Source organism: Oncorhynchus gorbuscha, linkage group LG17 (assembly GCF_021184085.1).
Source record: "Oncorhynchus gorbuscha isolate QuinsamMale2020 ecotype Even-year linkage group LG17, OgorEven_v1.0, whole genome shotgun sequence".
Classification (NCBI taxonomy): Eukaryota; Metazoa; Chordata; class Actinopteri; order Salmoniformes; family Salmonidae; genus Oncorhynchus; species Oncorhynchus gorbuscha.
The window spans coordinates 23,483,276-23,496,520 of record NC_060189.1 but is presented as its reverse complement, the minus strand read 5'-3'; positions in this window follow the sequence as shown (position 1 = coordinate 23,496,520).

Genomic DNA, 13,245 nt, shown 5'->3' with positions numbered 1-13,245 from the left:
GGAACTCTTTTGACACCTTGTAGAGTCTATGCCCAAAGAATTGAGGCTGTTCATGCTCCTGTGTATTATTTACGAGCAATAAATAACGTGTAATAACTGATGTCGCTGTGTATTAGACTTTCCTTTAATTATTTCCACCAAAGGGCAAAGATCCTTGGTATAGATAGAGATGGCCCTGACATATGCACTCTGTAAACACTCATGTACCAAATTCACTTAGCAAATATCAAAAGGCCCTGGATGTTTCCTGCCATTTTTCTGGAGTGTTTACTCTCAAAGAACAGGAAGCAGAGCCTAATTTTCCCACAGACCCACAGAGGTTGGATCTCAATGCCGTTCCACAGTGGTTCTATGTTGTATTTACAGAGGACAATAAAGGAGAAGCTAACTTATTGTGAGAGGGCCTCTGTGTCGGGGCTACTTGGCCTCCTAATTACAGTAAGGAACACAAAAGCCCTTCTAACTGTAACTCTGTCTGCACATTGTTTCATTCATATCATCATTTCAGTTCATCAACAGCACATTGATTGGTTAGACAATAGAATTGATATTGGCCAGCATTCCTCTAATGTAAAAAAGGAAATGCTTGGGAGTTGGGGGGCTCCCTAGCTAGCTTATTGTCAGCTTCACATTTCTGACAGTTTGTTCCTCCATAGTTGGCAGTCTTTCCATAGGTAATTTACCTGAGGTGGGAAGTATCTGCTGCCTGCCAGGGGCATTGTTCTGGGTCATCTGTCAGGTGTCATTGACTAGTGATCCATCATGCTGTTTTCAAAGATAATGGGGTTCCCTTTTGACCCAACAGTTATAGGAACCAGGCCAGTCCTGGTGTGTTTTTCCAATAATATTTCAGCCAACCTGACAACTATAGCTTGTTGAAACATGTATAAAAAAAGTAAAATGTGGCTTTCACTTTGAGGGTAATGGTTTGGCTTAACACCATGGGTTGTGTGGTGAGCCATGAGTGAAGCATCATTTGTCAATATTTGTCAGGACTGTTTTGGTCCAACACCATCTTTTCATCACAGGTCAAACAGTGATCCTAGATAATGCTATGAGGACAAATCCAGCTTGGAAACATCCCAAAGGGGGCTATGTGGACTCAGGAAACCTCACTTCACTTACACTTTGAAATAACTGCCCCCTTTGGGACAACTTGATACAATCTTGCATTCGCTAAAATCATCCGGGTTCTCTATATAGATTTCCCTTTGATGTTCTGCATTTGTGCTTGGGTTCCTTAATCTACTGCCCATTCTCAGTCACTGGAACCTTCAGATTCAGGTTCCTGATGATTGCCATGACTTTCATTCTTCACTTTTACCTATCTGAAAAAACAGAGAGACATGTCTGTGTCCAATGTTATCAGTGCTGTGAGCTAAAATGTGCTTGTTACAGATGGACAAGACTGGTCTAAAGTACACTATATATACAAAAGTATGTGGACACATCTTAGGCACACAAGCCTAAGATCAGGATGCGGAATGCCAAGCATCGGCTGGAGTGGTGTAAAGCTCACCGCCATTGGACTCTAGAGCAGTGGAAACACGTTCTCTGGAGTGATGAATCACGCTTCAACATCTGGCAGTCCGACGGACAAATCTGGGTTTGGCAGATGCCAGGAGAATGCTACCTGCCTGAATCCATAATGCCAACAGTAACATTTGGTGGAGGAGGAATAATGGCCTGGGGCTGTTTTTCATGGTTCGAGCTGGGCCCCTTCGTTCCAGTGAAGGGAAATCTTAACGCTACAGCATACAATGACGTTCTAGATGATTCTGTGCTTCCAAATTTGTGCCAACAGTTTGGGGAAGGCCCTTTCCTGTTTCAGCATGACAATTCCCCAATGCACAAAGCGAGGTCCATACAGAAATGGTTTTGTCAAGATTGGTGTGGAAGAACTTGACTGGCTGAATGGAAGCAAATCCCCATGGCAATGTTCCAACATCCCAGAAGAGTGGAGGCCATTATATCAGCATATTAATACCCATAATTTTGGAATTGTACTGTATGTTTGACCAGCAGGTGTCCACATATTTTTGTTCATGTAGTGTATATATCACCATCACAACCCCAGAGCCAAAGGTCTCACCATCATTTCTCTCTCTAGGGCCTAGGCCAAAACAAATATTCCTGACTTGTACTTGTTAAATTATAGGGAGCTATTTCCTGAAGTGATTAAGGAAATCAGTCGTCACTGCATGGTAGGAATCAATTATCCATATTATGTGTTTGTTCGGAGTTCTTTACTCCTTTGAAAAGGGTATGTTTTACAGTTTAAAGGTAATCAGCAAATCTTGCCAGATTTTTTCAGCTTTTTTATTGATCCTATCATGCTTCAAAAGACCAGATGTTTGAGCTTGGACTGATCTGATAGGGACAAACAGATGTTTCAAAGGCCAAAATGTTCCTCAACATCTGATGTTGAGGCACTAATTCCATGAAAGACTATGGTCCCATGTGGATATGTCAATATATTGAGGCTAATGTCACAACATTACTTTATTAAACCCCTTTTCAGTGGTGGAAAAAGTACTCAATTGTCATAATTAAGTAAAAGTAATAGAAAATGTCTCAAGTAAAAGTGAAAGTCACCCAGTAAAATACTACTTGAGTAAAAGTCTAAAAGTATTTGGCTTTAAATATAGTAATAGTAATATAAAAGTAATAGTAAAAGTATAAACCATTTCAAATTCCTTATATAAGCAAACCAGATGGCACTTCTTTTGTTTTTTTGACGGATAGCCAGGGGTACACTTCAACACAAAGCATTTTAGTGAGTCCGCCAGATCAGAGGCTGTAGGGATGACCAGGGATGTTCTCTTGATAAGTGTGTGAATTGGACCAATTTCCTGTCAACATGTAACGAGTACTTTTGGGTGTCAGGGAAAATGTATGGAGCAAAAGTAAAACGTTTTCTTTAGGAATGTAGTGAAGTAAAAGTGAAAGTTGTCAAAAATATAAATAGTGAAGTAATCCCCCAAAAAACTACTTAAGTAGTACTTCAAAGTATTTTTACTTAAGTACTTTACACCACACCCCTTATTGACACCAAGGTCACTCTCCCTCCAAATGCTGATATATAAAATGTCAATTTGATATGATGGGGTATGGTGGAGGGAGAGGGAAATATTAACTGCATAAGGGAAGTGGAAGACTGGAAAAAATCCTCCGGCACCAGGGGCCCTCTCCTTTCCAGAGCTAACAGGCAGACAGGCAGGGATGGGATAGGGGTTCCTGGGGGATCCCAATAAGAGCTGGACAGACTGACCCACAAGGAGACAGGGATAAAGTCACACAGTCCGTATTTCCATCATAGGAAAAGTCAACTGGAATTACATGGTCAGGTATGCATTATGGGGACAAATGTTGTGGTGGTTACAGGCAAGGACTATAGGCGCTTTCATGTGTGAAACTTAGTGTGTTTCCAAGAAATACAACTGTGTTTCATAATGGGCTTTACCACACAAGCTCAGCTGAGTAGCACAATACAACCTTTAATGTGACTAGCACAACAGACAGAGCTCACACCATCCTAGTTAGACTTGTGATAGGTGCTAACAGACAGAGGGAAGAGATTCAACTTGAAGGAGCGCTTCAGCTGACCCAGCTGACCCGTGGACCCAGGGTCCGATTGGAGAGACGCTTTGAAGGTGTTGTGTTCCAAGACACGGTAGGCTTGAGCTGGGAGACGCACCAACAGAAGGGAGATCAAGCCCCAGGACCCACTGAAGAAAAGACTAGAGTTACACCCCCTCAGCCCCCCAAAAAACTCATAGCTCCCCACTCCCAATGTGCTGACAGAGGACTGACAATGTTGTGGTCCAGAGACACTATGCCTAATGTGGTTTTGTTTTATTTGTACAGATACAGTTTCTGCTGTATAACAGTAAAGTATGTCTGAAGGGCGATAAGTCGTTTTTCATGATCCCTCACTGGAAGCATATTAAGCAAGTGATACAACGTTTGAAACCTAACTCCACCACCTTAATTTATTACTGATGAGGCTAGCTTTGACATGGACCAAACATGTATGCAAATTAGTAGTTAATTCACTGACCTGGACTAAATATTCTATGGCCATCCAACAGGCAGTGATGAACATGAATCTTACTATCAGTTTTTGACCGTTTGTTTTGGAGCAGTGGTACTTGTCATCAGGGACAGACCTCCTGTGGCTTTCTCTTGAGGACAAAGTGGGATTAGGGCTCCCCCTCCTCTTGGACCACTACCAAGGCTTAATGGAGCAGGAATTAATTAATTGGAGGATGGATGGATAGATACTGTAGATAAGTAAATGGATGATCTGAGGATACACGCAGGGTCAGGTGACCCCCAAATCAGCACTTGGGCTCTACTTACAGACAAAGCGCAGGGAGGAATAGGAGTTGTACTCTGGTGTGTGGGATTTACTGTGAGTAGTTTCTGCCACCTCTGCCATAACTGGCAACAAGTCAAAAATATGAGCAACAGGGGAGATTCACAGAGCTCTGAATTCCTATGAATCTACCCTGTTAATGAAGGAGCTATAGGCCAGGGAGGTGACCTGGGAAAGGGCTGTATCCTGTCTCCAGGGGACGTGCAGAAATACAGACTAAACCAGTCTGGCCCTGTCAACATCTGGTTCCTCTCTGCCTAACCATACATGTAATGGCCTAAGTAACTTACACATATAGACCCTAACTGAGTATTTATATAGTCTGGGTCTAAATATTCAGAACTAATATTTTACTATTAAATTGTACCTTGGGTTTGGGAATGAAAAGTCCAGGCATGAACAAACACCCCTGGAGGAGCACTATAGACTACAATACCTCTCGGCTCACCCCCTTTGTTAGAGAGACACTCATAAAACACACAGAGAATCTCACTGCCAATAGACTGTCGATAGGTACTTATCACAGTGGGAGGTCATTCCTTCTCTTGCTAGAGCAAGTGCTGGCCCGATAGTGACGAACCTAACGATTGTACTTGTAGAATTGCAATGCTCATCAGTGGACAACAACATGACTTTGAGCCAATCAGAGAGCACAACTTGTGGGAGAGAAAAAAAAGGGGGAAAAAATAAAAACATTTTCATTTTTTCCCATACTTCCGCAGATGAGCCAGTCACACTTCATACGCAATGTAGGCTATGTAGCTAGCTAGGACGCAATGCACACAACATTAAATACCTCCTCCAAGCAAGCTAACAATTGTAGCCATTATAATTAAATCACAATGGATTAGCTAGTTTCCATTAATTAGCTGACTGTGTTAGCTGCCAATTAGTGCAGTGTCCTTAGCTAGCTAGCTATGTTGTGCTAGCTTGCTATGCTAACGTTTGCTAGCTAGCTAAGCATTTGGCTATGTGCTGGCACTAGCAGTATGGGATTATGGAGTGGGAATTCAATTGTTTCTTCGTCATCTTGCTAGGTAGTTATCTAGCTGTGGTTATCTGGCTAGTATCAACAAGGGCTTTCTACAAAATAGCAACATTAGTGCAGATAGCTTGGAATCTATTCTAGACCTTAAGCAATACTCACGGTTATGCATTGCTAAACAATGCTACTGCCACCTGGTTTGGAGCATTTTAACAAGGCTGATGACTTCTAAGGTCTTTGCTGTGTGAACAACACTGTTCAGAGGTGCTAAGTACAGTCGGCAGGCAAACGTTTGACAAATCTACCAGTGTGTCTGAGCTTTAAGATGGATGCCACTGGACCCAAGAGGAAAGAGGATCCGTAAAAGCATCATCACGGGGTCCCAGAGAAATCTCATTTGATGAAGGCGTGCTCTGCAAATACTCAACTGATTGCGCAGGCTTGAAGGATGCTGTTGCTTTCACTGGTAGATTATTCAGGAAAACATACCCCACATATGCAAAGAGTTTATTTTCTACCCCATTTGACCCTATCTATGCCAGTGGCACGTTGATCTCCAGTTTACGATATTATAATCCTTTAACACCTCTCTGACAGATTTTCTGTTGTGCTCCAATTCGGTTTAAGACGTGAACTTCAGTTACTGTGTTTACTCTTTAACATAATTTAAAGAACTGGTTCAGATGTATTTGGGTTGACGGACTGTTTTATATATTCTGTAAAGCTGCTTCACAGACCAAAGGCCACAGCTTTGATAGCATGTGAATGGAGCCCTGTACGCTAGTGCATTGTAGGCTCTTGTTGTGGTGACCTGCAGATATCCATTCAGAGACCATTACTAAGCAGATTACTCCTCCAAATCTGTGTCAGGATATAGTTCTCATGTCTGGTGATGCTGATACAGAGATGTGGAATACGAATGGATTGCTCTTTTTATGAACCACGCAGGAGGAGTACAGTAAAGGTCAGTACAGTGTATCAAAAACATGTTTACAGTAACTGAAGCGTGAGAACTATAAAGAATAGGCAAGGTAAACTAAGTAGCTGTGCAGTTCAATGAAGCCTAACAGTCAGATGATCCTGAATACAGAGTGCTGCTGACACCTACAGCACAGGTCAGGACATGCAGCAAATAGCAATAAATAGGGAGACTCGATTAATTTAATAACTGTCCTTTCACACTAATTTCATGCACGTTATATAATCACACAAACTTGTGCCTGGGTCAAACATGTTAAGAGCAGCTATTGAAGAAAAGGGAAATTGGAAATCCAACTATAACGGTCTGTTTCCTGTGTATGGCAGTGTTACCTTGGATGTGGGAATGAGTCCTGTGAACCACTGTGCCAAAATGCAGTATGGGGACTGGTGATACCATGAAGACAGGGTCCAGATGTTGCCCTTCTACCGAGGGGGAATACATTCCCTATCACTCACACTGCAGGTGGGAGAAAGAGAGGGAGAGAGAATGAGAGAGAGAGTAACAACGGCAAACAGGAAGTAGGGAATTTACAACACAATGCTCCTAGAATTTCCTGCATGCTTCAACAGATAAGGAAGTCAATCTAATTTTATATTTTCCCCCGAAATATATTCCCACTGTCCCAAGTCACATCTTGTGTTTTCTGCGCAGTAGGCCTGTACTAGGGCATTGTGGTGAAATAACTTCACAAATACATAATTGTGTCCCTCAGACTGAAAATTCTTCATATAAATTTGTAGACCGTCATTGTAAATAAGAATTTGTTCTTAACTGACTTGCCTAGTTAATTAAAGGTTAAATAAAATAAAATATTAATTTGAACAATGCACATTCCAACTCTTCCTTATTAATATATCATATAGAATTTCTGTGAATCAGGTAAATCCAAATACTATTGTAGTCTTTCATCGAGAGAATGATTGCATGCACAACCTTGAAGGCTCTAAAACACTGGGCACACATAGGTGTAACCTAATACATCAGACAGTGATAGCTAGGTATTACAGTCTGAAACAAAGCAATACAATTGTTTGGAAATGTTCTTCCCACGACCTCTGCAAGCCAGAATGTTCAATAAAATGACATTTGAACTACCGGTTGTCTGGGCGGTTGGTCCTTATGCAGCTGGAAGTTTAAGACAAAATATCCAACGGAAAGTTTTATGAAACCGGCTTTTTAAAATGCTAGTACTGAGATTTCCATCACCTTGCACATGTTTAAGACCATGTAAACACCCGCAAGAGCTTGGTTAGTAAGCATGCATCACGTTTTGCATGTAGACTCGAGAAAAATATGAATGCAACATGTAAAGTGCTGGTCCCATTTCATGAGCTGAAATTAAAGATGTTCCATATGCACAAAAAGCTTATTTCTCAGGCGATGAACAGACAAACCATGAAAGCCACACACAGACATCTGTGTTTTGAATTGGATTTTCTGCGGATATTTGGTCAAACGTTTCTCCGGCATAAGGACGAACTCAGTGGACAACCGGCAGAGTAAATTAAAATTAAGTTTATTCAAAATTCTGACTTGTAAAGGGACTGTTCGGAATGATGTAATCTATGTTAGAGACGAGTGTAGAGGCATGTCCATTTCACACTCAGATTCGTAGAGGCTAACGCAGGTGATCCTCTGTGTAGCTTCCTGACTAGTGGGAAATCACTCCAGAGAAAATCCCACCACTGAAATGGAACTTGGGACATGCTGCTGTAGCAGAGGATCCTGCTCCTGCATCTGACAGCTGAGCTGACCAAAGAGCAACTGTCAAGCTGTTGACAGAGCCACAATGCCCACTCAACTGAGCTATTTCAGAGGACAATCAGATCTGGGAGAGGAGAGGAAGCCACACGCAGGTCTGGGATCACAGAGGGAGCTGGCCACACACACAGGGCTGGAGAGGCAGATATTGTAGCTGACAGTGGAACAACACTGCCTCCTATAGAGAGCGGTGACAGTCTCACATTATAGACCTACATGAAGTAAATAGTATTGTTTATTAGTTATTAGTAACGGGGTATTACGCAGCAGCTAGAGTACAATTACTGTGGTAGGCCTATAAGTATCTGTACTTAATCTGTTACAATGTATAAGGTAATCCATAAAAATGCCCAGTATCAATGTACATCAGTGTTGTTACAATAGGCCTATAGGCATAATATTATGCTTTCCAAGATAAAAGTATCCTGAATGGATCATTTCAAAAGTTGCTGACATTCTGATCACAATCTTGAATGCAGTTGAGCGATGTGAGCGCATTTCCAGTAAACTTTTAAATTGCATTTACTGGTCACTTAAAAAGTTGAATATGCTTAGGTTTGCGTTGCAGTAAAGCTGTAGGCCTATGTTGCGAATCGGATATTGTTGTTTTTATCGTTTTTTCATTACCTCTGTGGAATTTCATACAGTAGTGAAGTGGGAATTCAGCAACTCTTTATTCTTAAAAGTAAAATCAACACACTATTAGCATTCCTTAATGTATTAAATGTAATATACTTCTTTGGTATCATGGCATTCGCACATTTTGTTTGTGCATTCCACCACCTACTGTGCGGTCAATCACCTTACATTTTGTCATTTACAAATTTTAAAAGAAGTGGGAAAATAAAAAATTGCACCCTCAACTAACCCTTGCCATCCACCTATATACCACTGGTTTATTAAAAAAACACCACCCCATTCCACTACTTTGACCCTAAATGATCCTACACCAGGCCGACGGTCATTCAACACATCTTGTAACTCCAGGCCGACGGTCATTCAACACACCTTGTAACTCCAGGCCGACGGTCATTCAACACACCTTGTATCTCCAGGCCGACGGTCATTCAACACACCTTGTATCTCCAGGCCGACGGTCATTCAACACATCTTGTAACTCCAGGCCGACGGTCATTCAACACACCTTGTATCTCCAGGCCGACGGTCATTCAACACACCTTGTATCTCCAGGCCGACGGTCATTCAACACATCTTGTAACTCCAGGCCGACGGTCATTCAACACACCTTGTATCTCCAGGCCGACAGTCATTCAACACACCTTGTATCCCAGGCCGACGGTCATTCAACACATCTTGTATCTCCAGGCCGACAGTCATTCAACACACCTTGTAACTCTTCTGCAGTAAAACCCTGTACAGGCAAGTACATCTCTGCAGCTGCCATCACATCTACAGTGGCAAGAAAAAAGTATGTGAGCCCTTTGGGGTGGAGTCTTATATCTCCCTCTCTAACTTTAAGCATCAGCTGTCAGAGCAGCTTACCGATTCACTGTACCTGTACACAGCCAAATAGTACACCCAACTACCTCATCCCCATATTATTACTTACCCTCTTGTTCTTCTTCATCCCAGTATCTCTACTTGCACATCATCATCTGCACATCTATCACTCCAGTGTTAATGCTAAATTGTCATTATTTCGCTTCTATGGCCTATTTATTGTCTTACCTCCCTACTCTTCTACATTTGCACACACTGTACCTAGATTTTTTTTCTAGTGTGTTATTGACTGTACGTTTGTTTATGTGTAACTGTGTTGTTTTTGTCGCACTGCTTTGCTTTATCTTGGCCAGGTCACAGTTGAATATGAGAACTAGTTCTCAACTGGCATGTCTGGTTAAATAAAGGGGAAATAAATATTTTTGGGGATTTACCTTGATTTCTGTATAAATTGGTCATACAATGTGATCTGATCTTCATCTAAGTCACAACAATAGACAAACACAATCTGCTTAAACTAATGAACACACCGTGTAAACATTCACAGTGTAGGGTGGGAAAAGTATGTGAACCATTGGATTTAATAACTGGTTGACCATCCTTTGGCAGCAATAAACTCAAGCAAACGTTTTCTGTAGTTGCGGATCAGACCTGCACAACGGTCAGGAGGAATTTTGGACCATTCATCTTTCCAAAACTGTTTCAGTTCAGCAATATTCTTAGGATGTCTGGTGTGAACCGCTCTCGAGGTCATACCACAGCATCTCAATTGGTTTGAAATCAGGTCTCTGACTGGGCCACTTCAGAAGGTGTATTTTCTTCTGTTGAAGCAATTGTGTTGTTGATTTACTTCTGAGTTTTGGGACTCTGTCCTGTTTCGTCACTGAACTTCTGTTGAGCTTCAACTAGCCTTAAATGCCTGCAAAATGTCTTGGGAATTGATTTTTCTGTTGATGATAGCAAGCTGTCCAGGCCCTGAGGTAGCAAAGCAACCCCAAACCAATTAGCTCCCTCCACCATACTTTACTGCTGGGATGAGGTTTTGATGTTGGTGTGCTGGGTCTTTTTTTCTCCACACATACTGTTGTGGGTTCCTTCCAAACACCACAACTTTAGTTTAATCTGTCCACAGAATATTTTGCCAGAAGCTCTGTGGACCATCCAGGTGCTCTTTTGTGAACTTCAGACGTGCAGCAATGTTTTTTTTGGACAGCGGCGGCTTCTTCCGTGTTGTCTTCCCATGAACACCATTCTTGTTTAGTGTTTTATGTATCGTAGACTCGTCAACAGAGATGTTAGCATGTTCCAGAGATTTCTGTATGTCTTTAGCTGACACTCTAGGATTCTTCTTAACCTCAGAGCATTCTGCACTGTGCTCTTGCAGTCATCTTTGCAGGACGGCCACTTCTAAAGAGAGTAGCAACACGGCTGAACTTTCTCCATTTATAGACAATTTGTCTTATCGTGGACTGATGAACATCAAGGCTTTTAGGGATACTTTTGTAACCCTTTCCAGCTTCATGCAAGTCAACAATTCTTAATCTTAGGTCTTCTGAGATCTTTTTTTGTTTGAGGCATGGTTCACATCAGGCATTGCTTCTTGAGAATAGCAAGCTCATATTTTGTGAGTGTTTTTTATAGGGCAGGGCAGCTCTAACCAATCTCGTCTCATTAATTGGACCCCAGGTTAGCTGACTCCTGTAGCTTTTGGAAAAAGTCATGAGCCTTCACATACTTTTTCCAACCTATACTTTGAATGTTTAAATGATGTATTCAATATCAACAATAAAAATACAATAATTTGTGTGTTATAAGTTTATTAGAAGAATATCATATCACATTTTATGGCTAATTTATGCAGAAATCCAGGTAATTCCAAAGTGTTCACATACTTTTTCTTGCCACTGTATTTTCTGTGATTTACGTTTCATTTATACAGTACTGTGACGCCCTGATCTGTTTCACCTGTCCTTGTGAATGTCTCCACCCCCTCCAGGTGTCACTTGTTTTCCCCAGTGTATTTATCCCTGTGTTTCCTGTGTCTCTGTGCCAGTTTGTCTCGTCTTTTTTCAAGTCAAACAGCGTGTTTTTCCCGTGCTCCTGCTTTTGCGATTCTCTTTTGCTAGTCCTTCCGGGTTTGACCATTGCCTGTTTACTGGACTCCGTACCCACCTGCCTACCAGTCTGCCTGCCCTTACCTCGAGCCTGCTTGCCACTCTGTACCTCCTGGACTCTGATCTGGTTTTGACCTTTTGCCTGTCCACGACTATTCTATTGCCTACCCTTTTTGGAATTAATAAATATCAAATACTCAAATTATCTGCCTCACGTGTCTGCATCTCGTTCTGGCCCTGAACCCTTATAGGTACAGATGATAACCATGGCAATGACTGCTAAGAAGACAACTTCACTGAAGCACAAATTTGTAACAGTATGTATTGGCCTAGGCTTACTTCTCACCCTTGACCCATCATCATCTACTATCTTCATTGCCTCAGCATACAACATCTTCTGTTCTACTCTGACACTGGCAACCTCAACCTGTCTCTCTCGCACCGGTGCACTTCTGATCCCCAGCAACATGGGTACCCCCACAATTGCCAGGTTTTTCCACTGATACTACACAGTCCTTTGTCCCATGCCCTCCTTCACACTTCTCACATCTCAGAATCCTACACACTGCTGCAACATGACCCAAGCTTAGCATCTGAAACACCTCAGTGGGTTTGGCACAAAAGCTCTCACTGGATAACTGATATCCCAACATGCCTTCATCAGGTAAAGACTCTGCTTCAAATCTTAAAAGGACAACCAATGTCTTCTCAGATAGCAGAATGCGGTTTGTACTTGGCAACATTCTTCCTCAACACACATTTTCCCACTGCACTCAGCTCGTCTCCTCGTAACCACGTCTATCCATTCACAACACACTTGCCGTGCCTTCCTCTGTATTGCTTGCAGAGCACGCACTGATGGCATTTCTCCAAAACCCAACTTCTGTTCCTTAGCCCAATTTACAAGTCTGGCTATCTGTGACCTCTCCACACTTCTCTTCAATCATTACCAGATCAAAATCTTGATTCAGCTTACTGCTAAATTTACTATAGAGACTTAAAGGAGGCTTTTATGTACTTCAAATGCACCTTCATGTTCAGGGATCCAATCACAATGGGAATACAAGAACACATTAGAACACCACCCATAGAACACCATTTTGAAATATAATAAAAACCTACATTTTTTGCTCTGTAAACCTTGATAAAGGTCCAAAACAATAGAGGCGCTTATCAACAGCCATTATCCTCAAGGAGTTGCTGCATTTTCTTTTCACTTCAGTTTGCTGCTCAATTCATGCATCTTGGTTGGAGTGGTAGATAGGTAGCCCTTCCCTTTGCACTGAAATCAGTGGAGGCTGGTGGGAGGAGCTGTAGGAGGATGGGCTCGTTGTAATGGCTGGAAAGGATTCAATGGAATGGTGTCAAACCTTGTTTACATATGTTTGTTGTGTTTGATACCGTTCCATTTATTCCATTCCAGACATTACAATGACCATGTCATCCTATAGTTCCTCCCACCAGCCTCCACTGACTGAAATGTGGTGGAACCATGACAGTAACTTGACTGGGCATATGAAGCGTCCGGGTTAGAGTACCGCTCCTTGAAAGCGGCAGCTCTACC